Source organism: Lepisma saccharinum, chromosome 13, assembly GCF_977018435.1.
Source record: "Lepisma saccharinum chromosome 13, izLepSacc3.1, whole genome shotgun sequence".
NCBI lineage: Eukaryota > Metazoa > Arthropoda > Insecta > Zygentoma > Lepismatidae > Lepisma > Lepisma saccharinum.
Window position 1 is genome coordinate 78,741,357 of NC_139241.1, and position 21,934 is coordinate 78,763,290.

Below are 21,934 nucleotides of genomic sequence, written 5' to 3' on the forward strand. Positions count from 1 at the left end.
AAATGATGAATGTCCATTATTCGCACAGAAAAAAAGGCAAAAAAAGATGAATGTCCATTTGAATTGTAACTACCTCAATAAAGAATATGAATGCTTTGTGAAATACACGAACAAAATGCAAATTCATAAAGTCACTCATTTGTCACTATGAGGAAGATCTTCATAGAACCTTCTTGCATATTGTCGACAGAATTTCTTCAAGTCTTGCAAGTCTTTATATTTTTCAAGAGAAATTGGAAGTGCCATATCATATTTTCTTGATGGATACACAAATTCACCTTCTTCTAAATAAGGCTGGATGTTTCTCTTGCGTTTTTCAAGTGTTGTCACACTTGAAGACCAAGCGCCATTATATGTGTTCCTGTGTAGTACAAGTTGAGTTGGTTGAGTGAGTACAATCTGATTCTCACGGATGCCTTGTGACAAACAGGTAACTCAGCCATTACTCCACCTCTAAGTACACGGACTTTGTAACTGTATGAATGTGTCATCCTGATTTTGTCTTGGCCTTCTTCGTGAAACATCGTTAACAGTAATTAAACCCCTAGATAACAGTTTTGTGGGTTATAATGGTCCATTCTATTAAATTGCACAATTATGTTATTTCTTTCTGTAGGAGGTATCACCGCAAAGCTTTTCAAACGAGAGCACTTGCAGTCTGTCCCTGTTTCATGAGTACTGCACAGCATTTTCTTTCTAACATCACTCACCCTTTGCTCTCCTAAAGTTATCAACCACTTCTGGGTCACTCATGGAGAACACTGTGAAACCAACAAAACCTGTATTCAAACTGACAATGTCAGAACTGAGACGACAATGCGTCAGTCAAGTAAAGGCTGTTGTTGTTATATTGCGCAATGAGTCCGTATCGTACGCGACGATCTATTCCTACACAATGGATGGACAATCATCATTTTTTCCCTGTAAACCTACGACATCTATCGTTTTTCCCCTGCACACGTTTTTTTAAACCTTCATTAAATATGTCTCTCTCAGCACTTTTAGCCTGTTTTGACATTTTAACCGTTAGTGTGGACTGCCTTTAATATAAAGGAAGCAAAATATCAATTTTTGTGATTTTGTGACATTCATCTTTTTTCCCCTGTACCCTTCAATTGTTGACATTATTGTTAATGGAACAACTAATATAACAAGTATTGTTGATTCGACCAATTGTCTAAGAACTAGACCTTGTTTGCACCAATTACTTACTTTAATAATTATAGCAGACTGATGCTGTTGATAGTTTTTTACTACAGTTTGGCGATAGGATCACTAATTTATCAAAAAGTAATTATTGATTACTGTTATTGGCCAGGCTAGCCAACAATGAAATAATTTGGTACCATAAATCAAAGTTTGTGGTAGTTACTGCGTGTGTTCAAGGACATATACACAGATTGTTGTCACTAAAACGACGCACGGATGTATTCTTCACCAGCTCCTTGGATGCAATAGAAGGAAATTCATTGTTGTCCATTGTCACTGAAGAACGAAGCTACGATAGAGTACACCTCCTGCACTTGTGGCCAAATGAACGTAGCGAAAACCAGCACAGAGTTTGCCAACACAAACATCTTCATGTACTCTATGCCTTCGGAAGATCTCAACCAATCACCGAAACCATCGTTACCGCTGTTTTCGTCATTGTCCGTCGATGCATCGTTGCTAATTTCCCTCCGAGTACGCTCCTTGGTCGGCATTTCAGCGTGACGCTGCTCAAATAGGATGTAACCTGGTCAAACGAGATAGTGGAGTTGGTGTTCCTCACCCGACTTGACACCTCTGATAGGTTGCCTCCATTGGCTGAGAGGTTTTCAGCTCTGCAATGGCTTCTTCACCCGAAATCCCATTACTGTCCCTCTGTTCGTGCCAGATAAGTGCTAATTGCCTTAGCAGCAGATTTCTTCGGATCTTCTTTGTTCGGAAGGTCACGGTGCTCTGCGCTCTGATAATCCGAATATCCTGTTTGGCGCCTGATCCAAATTGTCCTGTGCGAGTCGTTAGGGGCTTTGAAAGGATCCTGTGAATAAGCACTTCGCCACGTAGGCGGCGTGATGGTTACTAATTGGAAAATTGCAGTACATATAAAGTTCGCAAGTTTATAACAAATTTAAATGGTCTCATAGGCAGTAGCGGCTATTGGGTGCGAAAACTGGGGCGAGGCCAAGGACATACTTTTGGTAGACAAACCCTGGACTGCATTTTGCAGACTAGCGAGGCTCTGGCGTCTTGGCCCATGGTCAGTATAATCCTCTACGGGTCTTGTGTTTAGTCTTGCCCATATGTGTGTTTGTGATTATTCCTCCATATACATTTTACCTTATCACCATTCATCCTAAGTTACAGTTAATTAGAAACGTATCGTACCCAAGGTATTGGATAGAAATGACAAGTCTTATGTCATTCTTAGCATAGTAGGAAACGGAGATAGGAATGCGGAATAAGCAATGAGGGAAACGTGAGGTTATTGACTTGGGAGACGAGGAGGCTTGGAGTGTTGGAATGGACAGGGAGTGAGATCAGTTGGCGAGAATACGAGAGAAAGTACTGCGGAGAAGCGAAGTGGAGAACGATTATTGTACAGTCAACGGCAAAGATAATGGTAGGCAAATTGTCCACCGCTATTTTCATTACTTCTTTATTCTACATCCTGTGTGGTTTTAAGGAATGAAACTATGTTGTTTCGAAGCAGGCATTGTTCTCTGCTTATTGAAGTCATTATTTCAATTCATTGTCATCACATTGTGTAATTCAGACCGAATTAAAATGGTGGTGGGCAATTCGCCTACTGTTTCTTTCGCCGTTGGGTGTACAATGGTGTGTGATGAGATTGATGTCTGACGTGGAGGTCAAACAAGTGACATTTGAGAGGATAAGTGTGGGAATAATCTTCATCTATTTGTAAAGCAAGTAATATCCTTTTCTAAACCAATCCATATCGGTTCAGTCATGGAGAGTACAAAACCCAAATCTAACTTAGTTAATTTCTATCGCCATTCGTTTAAATGTAACCTTTTGCATTTATTACATTTAGGCCAAGCGAGTGATAACCATCTGAAAGATGAATTTGGAATAACTACATCACCCAATACAATCTAAAGATTCATGGTTCCATCCCAACGCAGTTTTAGCGTTGCGATACGGAAAGTAACTTTGTCAGTTGAAGTTAATCAAAAATCAAATACCATTTGCTCAAGTAGTAGTAAATGCATCATTGCTGTAAGTCATCTATCTTATTGTAGTTGCTCAAGAATTAACTGCGTCATGGTTAAGGCAGTCTAGAAGTAGCTGTTGTAGGGCAAAAAGCTGTTTATATAGTAAGATAATCTGTGTAAAAATACTGTAAGGTTAAGTGTAACCCTACTTGAAATAATAATAATAATTGTAATTGCTCAAAACGTAACTACGTCATGGTTACAGTTAATCAAGAAGCAACTGCGTCATTGTCGTTGCTCGAAAGTAATTGCGTCATAGTTACACTCAGTAAATAAGTAATCGCCTTACTGTCGCTGCTCAAAAAGTAACTGACTTATTGTAGTAGCTGATAAAGTAACCGTTATGGTTAGTCAGGCAAAAAATAACTGCATTATAACTTTGGTTATAAATTCGTTCAAGGTACAGCTACTGAATGAAGTAATTTTCTATTTGAATCAACTGAAGTTTGAAATGCGAGAAATACACACTTCAGTTCAGGAAATGTTCCGAAACACGAGAACAGAGAAAACGGATTGATTCATCAACCCGCGCGTTGTTTTCTCCCTGTCGCAGTCTTTCTTGCCTGCTAGACGGAGGAAGAAATATGAGAACAATAATTTCATGAGGCGCCCGTACATCCTCTTAAGATGATTGCATTTCCCCTCCTTCCCAGAGTTACTAAAATTCATAAGCGATATTTTTGTCACCTACGCCCTAGGGATAACATATCCTTCTCCCGGGTGGGCATCAATCTTTCTTCCCGTTACACTCTCGAGGGAGTAAATTTATCTTTCATGTAATTAGCAGAGAGCGTCGTCGTCTCTGCTGTGAAAAATGATCCCTCTCCCTAGCTAATGATGAGTTGTCCGTTAACACCTTTACTTATGTTTTTTCTTTAATTATAGGCCGATCTCCGTGGCGGAGTGGTTAGACCAGCTCCTGCGTCACCAGAGTTCCCTGTTTGAAACCAGGCCTGGGAATGGGTCTTCTTTGAGTGTCCTTTCATCAGTTTCATCATTTCGTAACATTAGAACAATACGGTATAATCACTCATTCCCATCTTCGCGATTGGTCAAAAGTGGCAGAAAAGTAATGTAAAATAAACCAAATCAATCGATCCAGTGCTATGGAGTTTCCTCCGTTAACACATGGATTTCGCTTCCTCTGCAACGGAGTTTCCTCCGTTAATACAGGGATTTCGCTTCCTCTGCTACGGGGTTTTTGCCGTTAATACAGGGATTTCACTTTCTCTACTACGGGGTTTCCGCCGTTAATACAGAGATTTCGCTTCCTCTGCTACGGAGTTTCCGCCGTTAACACAGGGATTTCGCTTCCTCTGCAAAGGGGTTTTCCTCGTTAACACAGGGATTTCGCTTCCTCTACTACAGGGTTTCCACCGTTAACACAGGGATTTCGCTTCCTCTGCTACGGGGTTTCCGCCGTTAACACAGGGATTTCGCTTCCTTTGCTACGGTGTTTCCGCCGTTAATACAAGGATTTCGCTTTCTCTGCTACGGACTTTCCACCGTTGATACATAGGTCTCGAGTATAGAACAAGCATGCAAAGTTTCGTCTTCAATTACATATTACCGGAAATTTTATTGTATAATTCTGGCCATATATCGAACATGCTGTCTACTTATACATTAATGCGTTTCTTCGATAACATACTGTACAATGCGTCTTGTTAGCAATTCCAGGTTGAGGCACAGTTTGGTGGTTTGCATCCCACTCTAAACTATAGGTGCTGATTGGTCTGCCTGAGCATTATGTGAACTTGAAGCAAAGTTTGCCGGACTTTTGACTTACGATAATGGCATTTATTTTTAATTTCTGTCGTCTTATTGGAAGGGACAGTCACTTCCCCCTGTCCCGTAATCCATACACGCCTCTACTCTGGTCTTCAAACGCATAAGCTTAACATCTTTGATTAACGATAAGATTACATTATTGAAAATAAATGAAGGGCGATTCAGTTGGGGCTATTTATATACAGAAATCTGATTCTCGAATCTTTTTTCTTGAAAAAAGTATAGCTTCCATTCACCGTTAAGATATGTTTCGTTTTAACGTTGAAAGAAATGCCCAGAACGCACGACAAAGAGAAATGAGATTTTTAGAGATGGGAGAGCGGTATTCCTTTGATGTTCCAGACCAGAGAAGCTGGAGTGCTCTCTCCCCCAATACGCAAGTGGACTATTAATGCAGCCTTTGTAGTCTGAGCGGAGTGATACATTATTTCTTTCCCCCCCTTTCTAGCTGGTTTGAAATGGCCACTTTTTAACTATTCATGGCTGTAAGATTCGCTACAGCACCCGAGGAATGGAACTTGGGAGAAAGACATGCGGATAATTGAGAATTCATTAGAAGTTACATTTAACCTTTATCAACAGTCGAAAAATGTTTCTTTGAAGAGTGCTTCTATTGAAATGAGAGTCAAGATATCCTTTTTGATTCATTGAAAGTGCACAAAGCACTGTTAAGTGGAATGTTTCTTATGGAATTGATTGGTTCATGTTATTTCCATTTCTGAGCGCGAAACCTGTGCTTTTCATTTGCTAGTGTGCCTTATGTTATGACGTAATTCAAGCAAATGACGCATTTGTAGTAATAATGAGTAGCTAATGACCTGTACGTATTCATCTTAACGATGACCTTAAGATTATTTACTATTTACATGTTCTTTTTTATGGTCATGGTGATCTTACAACAGTTGGAATCATACAGAACATTTGCTGAATTTGAAACACACAAACCATGGTTTCATCATGTAAGTGCTACATAAAATTTAATTGTATTAATTAATAGACTGAGAAAGGGTCATTTGTGTACTAGGCAACATTTATCCAAAATTGGAATAATTAACAATAAGGAATCTGAATGTCGCTGGAAAAGTGCAGATGCACAATATATAATACTGGAGTGCTCAAAATGTAATAGCGAGAGAAATATCTTGTATAAAACTTTATATAATCTAAAGGTTCAGTTTCCAACAAATTTGTTAAGTTTGGTTGTTAATCCATATGTGCGGATTGGTTATAGTTTGTTATCATTTTTAAGGAAGTCGGATTGGTTATAGTTTGTTATCATTTTTAAGGAAGTGTAACGCAGTGTTGCCACAATCTGTAAGCACAATTTCCCTTTGCAAGGGGTAAAATTTCCCTTTTTCGCCCATTTTTCCCTTCATCTAAAGAATTATTATTAATAATATTAATAATAATAAATATTATCGTTGATCCATGTTCGTATATATGTATAAAATGTTAAACAATTTAACTTTGAAATGCTACGAAGCATGTGGTTCCGGGTTCGAATACCGGCCTGGGATGGCTGTTTGTGAGTGTCCATTCATAAATTTCATCATATCACTCATCCCCATCTTTGCAATTAGCCACCCACTCCCAAAGCCACGACATAAGGGTGAATGGTAAATAACCCCCAGCCCAAAACGGTAGCCAGGTGTGGACCAACCCAAATTCTACCCTTCCTCTCAGAACAAAGTATACGACAATTTTTTTTTAAAAAATTCTCATTTTCAAAACTGGAATCTCTTATAATGTATAATATAATTAATATTGTTTCTGTCTTAAAATTTCCCTGAAAATTCGCTATTTTTCATCGAATTTCCCTTTTCCCTTTTCACTTAAAATTAGCTCCAAATTTCCCTTCAAAAAGGGAAATTCCCCTTCATGTGGCAACACTGGTGTAACGTACAATTGTAAAAGGCAAAGTGTTATTTTTTTTTAAAAAAAAATCTAATATCTGTAAAATAAGGGGAAGACTGATAATTTTAATGTAAAACAATTATGTACATTTTATATGTGTATTGTAATGGACAAAAACAGCATAAAAGCTGTTAGGTTCAAAATAATGGAATGAATGACTGAATTTTTATTGTTATCACTGAAAACAAATTATTGTTATTTCACTAACTAAATACTGTTGTTATTTAATAATATTGTGTTATTATCTTTTCCGCTCTAGGTAATAACGAGAGCCCAATTTATTATGTACCAAAAAACAGTAAAATGTGCACAAAAATTACAAAATATGTACCGAAGCCATAAGAAATGCTATAGCATGATATGGTAAAGGATGATATTCAGCTCGCAGTGCACTTTGGGAAGAAAGAGCATGAAGTCCGGCAACAGATTCGTGTTAAGAGAAGCGTATGAGAAGCCTTTTTACAGCGACAAATTTGCGATATTTTATACGTACACATTCTTCACATGATCATGATAATTATACCTTGAATCACTTCGGCAAATATCACGCGGACAATGCTTACCCGGCATGTTTCCAACACAGGATCTGATTTGTTTGCCCGAGATATGGCGGCGTGATTTCGCGCAATGAATTGTGGGGGAAGTTGTTCACTGAATATCATTCATTGGACATTATCCATTGTCTAGTGTTTTTAACTATACTTAATTAACATTACGCTTCGAGAGAGCATTTCTCCTCCCGTCTTCAGGTGAACAGATTGCTTTTTGCCGATGGTGGGGATCGAACCCAGGACATACGTGTGATTTTACTAAAAATTAGGTGCGCTTACCAATTACTCCACGGCACCATACTTTGCGCCATTCTGAGCCATACACTCCGTCGTATATATATGCAAATATATTTGAAAATGATTAAAAATATTACTAAATATTATATAAATAAATGATTAATACCGAATAGAAATATTTAGGTTGCCCCATAAGGAAAATTAATAGTTCTTACAACAGATGGCGTCATACAATAGGGTGTCCACCTGTCAAGAAAGTCATGAAAGTGAAGAGAAAGTAAGTAGGTCAAGAAGTCAATAGAAATCAGGGAGTTACATTTGTGGTCAAGAATTTTTGCTATTACAATGACTGATTGATTGATTTAGTTTATTTTACTTCACTTTTCTGCCACATTTGGCTAATCCCGACTTTGATATGAAGAGATGGATGAAATGACAGTCACAAACACATGTGTGGCCTCCCCGATGGCGCAGTGGTAACGTCGACGCATTGTAATCAAGGGGTCCCGGGTTCGATACCCGGTGGAGGCACATAGTGGTTCGGATCCAACTTTAAACTGTAGCTCCAGTCCCGATTAGCCTATCTGTGCATAAAGTGGACATAAACACCAACAAACATGTAGACGACACAACACAATTCCTACAGATGATTACATCGGCTGAAGACCTAGGTGCCAGAACCTCGTTAGTCTGCCAAATACAGTAACAATCTTGTTAAATACAGCTTTTAGCTTTCATCTTAACTGGCCTTTTGGTAGGGTTTTTTCATTAAATAAATATTTATGTTCTTAATTGCTAATATTCAACTTTATCTAAGTAGGAGTCGTGTAAATAAAGATTAAGGAAACGAAAAGGTAATAATTTTGGATTTGTTATTTTGCTAGACACTTTAAACATTGACCTTTCTGTGTCAGCCAAAATAAAAAAAAAACACGCTGCTTCTTATAATCCTCACACTTGGAAGCCAAGATGTCTGCTATTTGAAAGAGCCGTTGTTGCCATAGAGAACATTACTGGATCATTCGCCCCCTTTGATTGATTTCCTATCCGCTTCTGTATTGTTTCCTCTTCTTCGCAGCTTGGATGGATTGTTTCGGTCTCGCAACATCGGTTTCCCTTAATGGACTTTCAATATCAATTCCAAACAAATACTCATTCGTTCCATTTTTCTTTGTTGTTATATCGGACGTCTCGTCTGTGGAGAGTAGCGTTGCTCTGTTGAAGGATGGAGGGGAAGCAGAACGGGAAAATAGTGACCTTGGGAGAACTTTGCTCTGCATGGTTATAAAGTCTACGATACGACTACAAGATTGTTGGGGTCTCCCAGATGGTGTAGAGGTAACGTCGTTGCCTTCTAATCAAGGGGTCCTGGGTTCGATACCCGGTGGAGGCACGCAGTGGAGTCCCGAATAGGTTTCTGTGCTTACAGTGGACTTGAAACACCAAATCAACCAACCAACTCAATTGCAACACCGTCAGAAGGGGTCGATAACAGAAAACAAGAATTTTTTACTGATTTTAGTAGGTTTTTTTTCCATTTATACAAAATATGTGAAACGGAAATATATATATTATTACCTTATGAATATGTCATGTTACTCTCGTGTTCATCAGAACTAGCAGAAAACACGTTATTATACTAAAGCCAAGACTTCTGACACCTCGGAACTTAAGCTAGCGACACTAGCGCCACTACTCAAGTCATTCCATGTCAAATGAACCAATTTTAAAATAATTGGTTGCATAACCATTTTAGAAAAATTTCATTTTTAGTACATACGTTTGTACAGGTTTCGAGATATCAAAACCAATGTTCCAAAAAAAATATTGTCTAGTTCTTCTGGGGCAGCCATTTTTCTAACATGGCGCATGGCTTTTTTTGCTCATGTAGCAGTATACAGAAACCTTCATATCTCAAAAACCATTAGAGCTAGAGACCTGAACAAAATTCATTTTGTAGGTAATGAAGTATACTTTCTATGATATTCAAGTATGTTTTGCTTAAAATTGCATCGTAAGTACGAAAATTATGGTGGAAATTGGGGTAACAATAATTAAAAAAATTAATTTCTAAGCCTGATTTTTTTCAATGAAGGGGTTTAGTCTATGGCTTGATTTTTTTCATGTGTAGACCTGCCTGCAGGGTGTCTGTAATTAAAATATCAGTGCTTAGAAATGCCACCCTTTTTCACAGCATTGGCTCCAACATGGCCGTTCATTGAATTTTGACAGTTTCCGGGGTTAAATATCTCAGATGAGTCTACTTGAAAAATTCTGAAATTTGGCACAAACTATGCCCTGCATGAACCTAACTCTCGGTAACAATCTCAACGTATATCACCTAATTTCTGACATTGCAAAGTAAGATTAAACTACATCCCATACTTAGAATAATGAAGTTTTTTCTTCTTCTTTTTTTAAATTTGGGTTTAATAAAGCCTCAGAAAATATTGTACCATAAGGTTCTAATACTTGCCTTACCAGAAATTGAAATTACAAGGCATGACAATTGAAAATCGGCGAAGTCTCATTGCAAAAGGTTTGATTTATTAGGTACCCACAACCAGTTGGTATTGTCAGCTCCAAAACTGAGCTTCCCCCACATTTTTTAAATGTAGCAGTGCATGCAGCTTAAGATAGGCGGTGGCATGCCCAGGAATTTCGAAAGGGGGGGGGAGGGGGTTACATACCGTATACATTTTTAGTATACAGCCCTGTTCTTGCCACATTATCCTGCCTTTGATGTAATTGTTTATGGAATACTAGGCCAAAGGTATTGGGTTATTACCCCCACCTACCCTACATTGGGCACTCCGCTGAAAGTAGGCTACTTTTTTTTGGAGGGTCAAAGCTGGTAGAAGATATTTTTTTTTGTTTCCCTTATGTTCCACATATTTTTTTTCTTCAAGAAAAGACATTCGTTGAAGTAGATGTGATTCATGCACAGCAGAAGATTCAGAGACATGTTTTGATAGGATGTGAGGAAACCTGGATTTGATCTGTGTATGGACAATCTCTGCTGTTATTCTCCCTTTGCCCCAGGAGAACTAAAGACAATATTTTTTTTTTAAACATTGGTTTTGATATCTAGAAACATGTACAAACGTATGTACTAAAAATTATATTTTTCTAAAATGGTCATGCAACCACCATTGGATAGTTTGGCATGGAATGACCCCAGATGCCAAGGTTACGAATACAATGGCGGTATACTCGGTTCGCCATAGCATAGACCCGCGTTTACAAGGGAAGTTACCCTTTATGAGCGGTCGGTTCGGTAAACTTCGTTCCAGCTCGGCACACGAGCCGAACGACTGGAATGCCTCCCCGAGAATTAAAATCAGCGCCCTCTGGGCCACGCCGGTGCAGATTTTTGTTTACTATACCAGTCTTGTGGTGGTGAGCAGGAAAACTGAAGAGGAGCTCTGTGCGTGCGCACATAACACGCACACGCCCGTTTAAAATTTGAGACGAAAACTAGATTTGTAGCGTAAAAACGGGAGTGAGAGAGAGAGTCTTTATTTAGTAACCAAATACAATTAGCCATTCTAACTTTTAGTGAAATGTTGCTGTTAAAGTTGCAGAAACGTACCTATAGGCATGTTTTCCAATTTTTGTTCGTAAACTTGTCGCAATTTTACCTTGCAAACTTGAAACATGCCTGAATTTTATCTCGGTCTTGGAGTAGCTACTCTGTTTTAGGAGATCTTTCCGGATGATTATGGTGTTAGCCCCGTCGCCTTTTAATGAAATTGTTCCGTGTTCGATTCTCGGTGAAGGCTCAGTGGTTTGGATTCCTGTTTAAACTGTGGGTCCATTCCCCATTACCTTATCTGAGTATAAAGTAGACTTAAATTGCATAGGGATATGGCTTCGTAGTAAGTACATTGATTCAAGCACGAGAATTTCCTGTATATTTCGAACGCCCCTCGTATATACAGAAATAAATATTAATGCCCTACACCCACGTGGGAGGAGAAAACTTCGTCGCGAGCACTTCGTAATTTTGGATGCGCTGCAGATGTTTCTTGGCTTCCGATCAACAATAGCTGGGGAAACTGGAAACTCAATCTTGGAGACGTACTAAGTTCCTGGGAAAGACGGTGAAAGTGGCAGAGTAATATATGGGGGCGGACTCTGCCGCAAATGGTCCTGAGAGTCGCGGGAGCATCTGTCAATATTAGCATAGCCAAAGAACGCGTTCGGCTGTGAATCCGGAAGATTTATCTTTGAGGAGCAGGAGAGATGCTCCCTCACAAACCTGCGGGATACTTTCTTCGTATCCTCCCCTCCCCTTTTCTAAGCTGGATTGATTTTTTTTTCGGGAGTCCTCCCTTTTCGATGCCGCTATAAGTTCTAGAAGGCAGCGTTTCTTAACCTTTCATTTTTCCACTGAGCCTCTCCCCTTTTTCTGGTGTTGGGAGCCCTAAATTGCATCTATTTAAAGTTTCCTGTCAAGGAACTTTCATTACAATTATAATATACAATTTAACACAATACCCAAAGTGGCTCATTTGATACGTCACCACACTTGTCACAAAGGAAGTTTTTCACGAACTCTAGAATTAGCGTCATTTGCAGGAAAGTGATTTTGTAGCTATATATTTATGAGGCTTAAACTGATTAACCGGTGGGCTTTCTCGACATTATGTCCCCGATTTTGTAAAACCAGAAGTATATATATTTTGGAATATGCAGATGACCGTAATATTATAAGTAGAAGTAAAATATCTTTATTGGAAACCTTTATAGACTTGGAGGCAGCAGCAAGAAGTATGGGTTTAAGAGTAAATGAATCCAAAACTAAATATTGGAATCTCATACAGAATGGAATCATTGGAGGTAGGAAATTATAAGTTGGAATTAGTGAACAGTTTCATCTATTTTGGTTCTTTTGTAACAAATGCGAATGATACCACCTCTTAAATCAGAAAACGCATACTAGCAGCAAATAAATCCTATTTTGGGCTTACTCTGTTTACTCCTTTTCGGAGAACACAAGACGTTTTATTAGGAACACAAGACGTTTCAGCCTACTATGAGACCACCTCAGACGTGGGAAGGACTTAAGTTTTTTTTTTAAATAAAAAAATATCTTAATGTTGCCCAGGATTACATAAAACTTCTGCTAATCTTAATTTCACACAACTGCACTCACAAATAATATTCTTGTTCCAGATAAAAGTTGAGTTAATCTTGAAAATATTTCTTAAGTACACTAAATCCTTCATTTTAATTTTAATTTTATTTTTACTGACCCTATCAACCTGTGGCCAGGAGTGAACTTTAGCACAAGCATGGTTCATGAGCCTGTCTACTCGATGTACAGTCCAAGCCGAAAGTTTGTAACAGTATTTATGGCCAGACTAGGTAGATAGCGTATGTGAGAGCTCTATATGTTGTATAACTTTCTGCAGTAAAAATAGAAGTATGTGGTGGTAATCGGAATTGTTCTGTTCTGGAATGAAGTATGCACAACCTACACCTAAGCGATCTTTTGATCCATCTGTATACTATATGATTAGATGTGTTGGCCATTTCTCTTTGAAATGTCGTCCTAGATCTCTGAAATGGATGTTACATTGAGTATGTAAGTGTATGTCTAATTGATAAATTAAAGGATGTAGGAAGGTGAAATTTTCAATTAATTTTAAATCATCATCTTCATTTAACTGTCCCTGTCAGCATTATCTTGTCGACTTAGGACATCGTTACTGTTTTGTATTTGTTTTAATGTTTTTCTTCTAAAATTGATAGTTAGTCTCTCAAATTCATCACAATCATAAACATAAAGCGATTATTATGAATAATTCACTTTTTATCCTTTTGCTGTTTCTTTATATATATATATGTATGTTCGGAAGGAGGTGATATTTGATATCATTCAATTGATGACGTTTGTTGTAGATTAAATAATGTTGGTCGAGCACTTGTTATACCTTCTCAGGTAATAAAAATTATAATAATTACTGCTGTAAATGATAAGATTGATCCTAAACTTGAAACAATATTTCATATTATATATGCATCTGGATAGTCCGAATATCGTCGTGGTATTCCTCTTAACCCTAGAAAATGTTGTGGAAAAAATGTTAAATTAACTCCAATAAATATTGAGATAAATTGAATTTTTAATCAATCTGGATTTATTATTACTCCTGTAAATAGTGGAAATTAATGTACTAGTCCTGCTATAATAGCAAATACTGCTCCTATAGATAATACATAATGAAAATGTGCTACAACATAATATGTATCATGTAATACAATGTCTAGTGATGAATTTGCTAGTACTACTCCTGTTAATCCCCCTATTGTAAATAAGAAAATAAATCCTAATGCTCATAATATTGATGGGGAGTAATTAATTTGTGTTCCATGGAGTGTGGCAATTCATCTAAATACCTTAATTCCTGTTGGTACGGCAATGATTATTGTAGCTGCAGTAAAGTATGCTCGTGTATCAACATCTATTCCTACAGTAAATATATGATGTGCTCATACAATAAATCCTAGAAATCCGATTGCTATTATTGCATAAATTATTCCAAGGACTCCAAATGTTTCTTTTTTACCTCTTTCTTGAGTTACAATATGTGAAATTATTCCAAATCCTGGTAGAATTAGAATATATACTTCTGGGTGTCCAAAGAATCAGAATAGGTGTTGATATAAAATAGGGTCCCCACCACCGGATGGATCAAAAAATGAGGTATTTAGATTTCGATCTGTTAATAACATGGTAATTGCTCCAGCTAGAACTGGTAGTGATAATAATAGGAGAACTGCGGTGATTACTACTGATCATACAAATAATGGTACTCGTTCTATGGATATTCCTATAGTTCGTATATTAATTACCGTTGTAATAAAATTTACTGCCCCTAGAATAGAGGAGACTCCTGCTAAGTGTAATGAAAAAATTGATAAATCTACAGAGGCTCCGGCATGTGCAATTCCTGCAGATAGGGGAGGATATACGGTTCAACCAGTTCCTGCACCACTTTCTACAATTCTTCCTGATAATAGTAGGGTTAATGATGGGGGTAGTAATCAAAATCTTATATTATTTAATCGTGGGAAGGCCATGTCTGGGGCTCCAATTATTAGAGGTACTAATCAATTCCCAAACCCTCCAATTATAATAGGTATTACTATGAAAAAAATTATAATAAATGCGTGTGCAGTTACAATTACGTTGTAGATTTGATCGTCTCCAATTAAACTTCCTGGTTGACCTAATTCTATACGGATTAAGATACTTAATGATGTTCCAACTATTCAACATACTCCAAAAATTAAATATATTGTACCAATATCTTTATGGTTAGTAGAAAATAATCATCGTTGCAAGAATGAGATGACTGAAGTTATAAGTGATAAACTGTAAATTTATTTATGAGTTTTTAAACTCTCTCATTAATTTTGGCCTTATAGTTAAGAATAATAATTTTGAACTGCAATTTCAGGGTGATACTTTGTATGTATTAAGGCCTAAAAGAATACCTCTTATTTATGACTTTGAAGGTCATTAGTTTAAAATTAACTTAAGACCTTATAAAAATTTTATAGAGATATATAAATTGGTTGAATTAGAGGTAATCCACAAACTGAGAGAAAAATTGTAACTACTGATAATACTTGTTCTTTTAAATTTAATGGTTTGTTGTTAATAATATTGCATATATTAGTTTTATAATTTATTAAAATTGATGTAAGTGAGGTTCGTAAATAATAGTATAGGGTTAATAATGATATACTAATTAGGATTGTGATTATAATTAATTGCCTAAGGTTGGTTGTTTGAATAATAACTATTCATTTTGGTAAAAATCCTAGTAGTGGTGGTAGTCCACCAAGAGACAATATTGATATGAATAAGGATATTTTTTTAATTGGAGAAAGTTTTAATATGAACAGTTGATGTACATAGTATATCTTGTTTATTGAAAATAGTATAATGGCAGAGGTGGTCATAAGGATGTATAGTAGTAAATATATATATAAATATGAAAATCACTATTTCGAGCCTACATTTTCGAGCATATGCATACAGAATCCATATTAGTGAAGGCGATAAATCTGTTAGAATGGATGAGAGTGATATGGGAAATGAAATTTTCAAACGTTGTATACCTTTGTAGTGTGTGATTTGTTGATTTGAAAAAAATGGACGTTCTAGGAATAAATGTTGTGCATCAGGATTGTTATTGCCACATTTACAATTTTCTTGAGTTTTAATATAACTTACATTAGCCATCAAAATCAATACATCAGATCACCTAGTAACCAAAACCGATTACTTTTAGGTTAGTCAATAACCATCGGAACAGATTACAAACTTTCGTTAAACAGGTTATGACGTCATACTATGACTAGCGTTTGTCTATAATTCACATATTAAACACATTGAGTTTTGTAAATTATGTGGGGCGTAACAAATTCCATCATATCATCGATCATCTACATCTTCGTGATTAGCCAAAAGTGGCAGTAAAGCGAAGTAAAATAAACCAAATCAATATATTTTTCAATCCCGACGTTTTGAACGACGTCTTATACATTAGGTCTTGACAAGTCTGGACGTGTCTAGTCTTGTTGTCGCTTCTATTGTTACGCCTTGTCGGTATCGTCCCTATATCCGTCATCCAGATTACCCGTTACATCCACAACGGATTCTGAATTATCTGTAATTCGGGTATCTGTCATCCATATTTACTAATTTCTTACGTACTCATTCTCCACTATTTTGAAACTAACCTCGTATATATTTGATTCTTTCAGGTTGTCATGCGTGCAGGCTAGCTGGGAAAATTCGTGCGGATTTGCAAGTGTTTGCTGAACTTGAAAGCGGAGGTGTGCATCAATGTAAGTAAAAAAAAAAAAAATGTAATTAAGTCTCAGGAATGTGTGGGGCAAGCGTACGAAAACAAGTCCTCTGCGCAAGTAGTGACTCGAGAGGGCTCGATCAATGAACGCGTGAGAAGGCGAAGCGCGTACTACTTTGCTCGCTTTCTCCCCTTCTAAACCGTTACGCGCGGCATTGCTCCACAGGTTCCCTGGAATGGATGCATTGTCAGTTTTTTTAATGCTCCGTTTGCTTCAATCCTCGTAGCGCTGCACTTCACTGGTACAACTTATCTTACTAGCTGAGGGCCTCCCCATGGCGCAGTGGTAGCGCCATTGCCTTGTAATCAAGGGGTCCCGGTTTCGATACCCGGTGGAGGAACAAGTGGTTCGGATCCCACTTTAAACTGTAGGTCCAGTCCCGATTAGCCTTACTGCGCATAAAGTGGACTTAAAACATCAAACCACCTTATCTTACTAGCTCAGCAGAACATGATGGTAACATCCCAAGGTTCGGGCGGATATACGGGGTTCCTTTCCCTGTTGTCCACCTGTGAAGTCTGTTGATGTCGACGTGGTTGTTCACCCGCTTAAACTTGCTAGTTTGCTAAACGTTGTTAGTTTGTCCAATCTTTGGTCAGTACATAAGGTCAAGTTAAATAAAACTGAGCCAGTAATTGTCGATGAATTGCAGAATACTATAGAGAAACAAGAGTATATTAATAATACTTTTTCAGTAAAAAAACAAAGACAAACTTAAAGGCAACATATCTTTCGCTTTTCAATATCTTCTACAACATTATTTTATTGCCTTACACAATTTTGGACAAAAATGAAAACTTATCGTCATTAAAAAGTTGTGGGATGGCTGGCTGTAGGGTTAGTGAAGGCCAGAAAATAATTTTTAGCCAATAAAATCCTAGTTTTTTTAATGATTTATTGATATGGTCCGATCTACATGGAAACACACGGCGGAGTTCGTTCAGCCCACTAGAAATGCGGAAAACAGAAATTTGTCGGTTCATGCATTTTTAAGTATTTTTTTTTTGGCGCTGTGTGAAAAAAAGGGGGGCAAGCCAGCGTGTTCAATAGCTGTTACTCTCTGTCTCAAGAGGCCCGAGGCCAGAAGCCAACGCGAACTTAACAGACCGGAGCAGAACCAAGATTGTTTCAGTGTTAAAAATTCATAGGAGCTGGTTTGCAAGTTGGATTTTTGGTTGGGTTAAAAAGTGTGAACTCGATTTTCCTTTTAAATTCAATTATTTCCGCAGCGCAGACGTGGAAGAAAGTAGACCCAAACTTTTCACCGCATTTGTAGGCAGAAACTCTTTTCTCGAAGCTTTTTCCAAGAGTTCACTGCCGCTTTCTTGGCGAACAGAGATGACATTTTTTTCGTTAAATATGCAACAGTAAGTTTTGTTTAATGTTTAAATTATTACAGTGTGTCTACCAACCGGGAATTCCATGTATCACGGGATTTATACTTGAATTTTTGATACCCGGAAATGTTTCTGCATTTATTTATTTATTGCAATTTCCAGTACAGCAGAAGCCATTTTAAACTGCAAAGACACAACAGTAAAACAGTACCCTAGTGTTACAAAGAACACACGAAACAAGATAATATAAAATAAACAAAATATAAACATAAACAAGCCAAGACAGTACCAAAGTAAACAGAATATTTTCACAATGCATTACTTGTGTACAATTTTTTCTAAGTTGGTGATAAAAGACGAATATGAACTGAAAATATCTACTTGGTCTGAGATGATATTGAATTGGTTCGGTAGCCTATGGAATAATGAACGTTGTATGAGTGAGAGTCTGGGAGTTGCAGTGTGGAAAGTCTCCTTGTTCCGTGTTTTATGTCCGGGCACTCTGAGGGAGAGTTCGTGGAGTGGGATGCTCCATCTTAGGTTTCCGTTAATGACCTTATGTAGTAATTTCATATCTGCAACGTATCTACGTGATGCTGAAGTATTTATGTTTAAGTTTACAAGCAGATCTTTCTTAGGTAGGTGTCTCAGGGCAGGCACTCTATATCGAACGATGGAGAGGAGAAAGCCGAGAACACTCTCGATCTTGGAGGTATGAGAAGGGGCAGCCATGTTCCAGATGGGTGAACAGTATTCTAGAACGGGAGACACAAAAGTTTTGGAGTAAATGGAAAGTGCTGTAGGGTTATGGATTTCGGTGAATCTGTAAAGTAAGCCTAGCATACGCATTGCCTTTTTTGTGATGGTTGATATGTGATTATCGAAAGTTAGTTTAGAATCTATAAGGATACCTAGATCTCGGTGTTGTGCTTCTTTTGCTAGAGGGATGTCCGTGAGTGTATAACTACCTTCAAGAATGTTTTGCTTCAATGAAATTGTTATGTAAGAACATTTCGAAGAGTTTATGGACAGTTTTCATCGCTTACACCATTCAGAAAATTTGTTTGTCACTTTTGCTCTTTTGTCTGATCTCTCTCTCTCTCTCTCTCTCTCTCTCTCTCTCTCTCTCTCCCTTTTTAAGCTGTTTTTGCCTACCTTCATTGAAGATTTATTTGATTATTTGGAGACATAATGTAGGGCAAGGTAGTTTGATTCAAATCGTGATTTAAATGAAGGTTTTAACCGTGTCATTTTAAAAAAAATGTGTAAATTACTTTCATATTCACGATTCATGTACAGAAATAATTTATTGTTAAAGTTTACAGAACGCTGTATTTAGGCATCTGCCTGTTGTTTTCTTAATAAATAAATAATTAACTTTCAGTGAAAGTACATTAATCTCAGTCAACTTCCCTGGCGGAGTGGTTAGCACATCGCGCTACGATGCCAGGGGTACCGAGTTCAAACCCCGGCCTGGGCGTTACTATTGTGTGTGAGTGTCTTCATCAATATCATCACTCATCCACGTCTTCGCGATTAGCCAAAAGTGGCAGAAAAGCGACGATAAATAACAAATCTCGTAGTAATCATTCATGATGTTTGGTTGATTTCGGTTATTTTACTTCGCTTTTCTGCCGATTTTGGCTTATCGCGACGGTGTGGATGAGTGATGATATTGATAAAGGGATATCTACAAAGAATCTGGAACCTATGGCATCGTAGCACATGATGTTTTTTGTTCCCTTGGATACTTTTTTTGAAAGTGGGAAGAAAGTATAGGGTCTATCAATTTGAACGTCAGATCTTTAAAATTAGATAGAATGAAAACCACAAGTGATAATAACATATATTGTTTTTATTTTGAAGAGCAAACAATGGCATTATGTTTTGTACAATATGTCGTTCAAATGTCCTCTGCTTCGGTGGGTGGGATGGATTCTTAATGTCCAATTTTCCAGCACGTCTGCACACATATTGAGCTGTATAGCCTCAATGGTTCGTTCGATGTTCGTGCCTAGTCTCATAGACCTTAGATTTGGCATAACCCCATAGAAAATAATCCAGGGGGGTTAGGTCACATGATCTTGGTGGCCAGTTCACATCACCCTTTCTGGACAGAACTCGTCCGGGGAACTTTTCCTGCAATAATTCCATTGTGTGGCAAGTTGCACCGTCCTGTTGGAAAAACACATTGTTGATGTCAAGATTTGCCAGTTTAGGCCACAAAAACTGCACCACCATATTCCTGTATCGCTCCCGATTGACAGTCACGTGATTTCCATGTTGGTCCTAAAAAAAATAAGGCCCGATCATGCCATTGCCCAAAAACCACACCACACGGTCACTTTCTTAGGATGAAGGGTACGTCCAGATCACTTGCGGATTTTCATCTGCCCAAATCCTACAGTTTTGTTTGTTAACGTAGCCATGAAGAAAAAAAAGTGCTTCATCGGAAAATATGATGAAATTCCTCTCAATGCACGAAATGTCCGTCGAACTGAACACGAATTTTGATAATAAATTCGAATAATTTCTATGCGTTGTTGCATTGTGTATCTCTCCATGATAACTTGCCACAGACTACTGCACACAGATTTCCATCTCGTCATTCCAGTCAGTGTTGCCGTAACACTCTTTCAAAGCTCTGACGTTCAAATTGGTAGACCCTCTATATGCACTGAAAGGTTAAGCTCACCCAAAAAAGTATTTTCCGATCTTCTCTAAGAGTGAGTATGTAAATCTTTTGTTTGTTTCCTTGTTTATGTCTTATCATGTTTATATTTACCTTTTTTGTTTTTACCTAAAACCATGTTGACTTGTTCTTGTTGATTTATTAGAGTTTTCAGTGTAAAATGGCCTTACAAGTGCTGTTACTGAAACTTGGAATAAATAAATAAATAACGTTTCTGTTCCTCACAATACAGTTATGTTTTCAAGGAAAAAAATATAAGCCGGTCTCCGTGGCGAGTAGTTGGCAGAGCGCGATATGACGTCAGGGGGCCTGGGTTCGAATCCCGGCATGGGTGTTCTTTGTTATTGTCCCTTCATCATATCACTCATTCTCGTCTTCGCGATTAGCCAAAAGTGGCAGAAATGTTAAGTAAACAAAATCAATCAGTAAAAAAATAGGAAATATATACAAAATACCGATTGTTAAATTGTACGTAGTATTATTATCATTAAGTTCTAACTATACAAGAACAATTGTCTGGGGCAAAATGAAATAAATTGTAGAGATTAAAGAGTGTGTTTTGATGATTCCGTAGAAAAGTTAAGGTAAAGTTCCCTGTGCATATAGTACCGTACCATGAAGGTACATTTAGGTATGTGATTCTGTATTAAAGGCAATTTCTCACGACCGGACATGACAAAACTCGTTGAACAACCCTCGTATAATAACTAAAATGGTAATATTGTACCAAGGGTCAGAAATTTACATTCTTCTCACCTTACCTCATTTTGCCAGTGTCACGGTGACCCTGATGAAATGAGAGTCGGAAGGTGACTGAACGCTGGAATTTAATATGCGAGGAATCAGGATACGAACCCGAATCCGTCAGCAAACGTATCGACGCTGCTAACCCACCTCCATCCGTCCCACTTCTACAAAATATTCTCTGGAATCTGTTTCCGAATGGGGGCGTTTTTCAATAACTTACCGGGGAATTTCCCGAGGGAACAAAGTGGGGACCATGCCCCTCTGCTGCCCCCCGTGTCGTACGTTGCCGCAGGTCGAGTTTCATTATTAACAGGGAGCCTGTGTGCGGAACACGGGGCTTCAGATCTTTTTGCGGTTGTTTACTGCTTCCTCCAACTCGAGAAAGGGGGGAGCCAGAAAAAAATTGGTATCATTTCCTTCGCGGGTAAGTGTTGCCAGCTGTATGAAAATTATCGGTCAGCGCCTGATTTTTTTTACAAGTTAATGAAATAACTCTTTCAGTGTTTTAAGTTCACTTAACACTCAAGTCGGCACTGGACCTACAGATTGAAGTGGATT

At 37.8% G+C, this 21,934-nt stretch overlaps 1 protein-coding gene across 1 annotated transcript in view; it reads left to right on the forward strand.

Annotated features, from left to right (window-relative positions):
- LOC145997452 (tyrosine-protein phosphatase non-receptor type 13-like) overlaps nucleotides 1-21,934 on the forward strand; it is a 460,227-nt gene that overhangs the window by 14,382 nt on the left and 423,911 nt on the right. The window contains exon 2 of the mRNA XM_083134519.1: nucleotides 16,496-16,579. The gene's annotated coding sequence lies outside the window, so the exon portion shown is untranslated. The remainder of the gene's footprint in view (nucleotides 1-16,495; nucleotides 16,580-21,934) is intronic.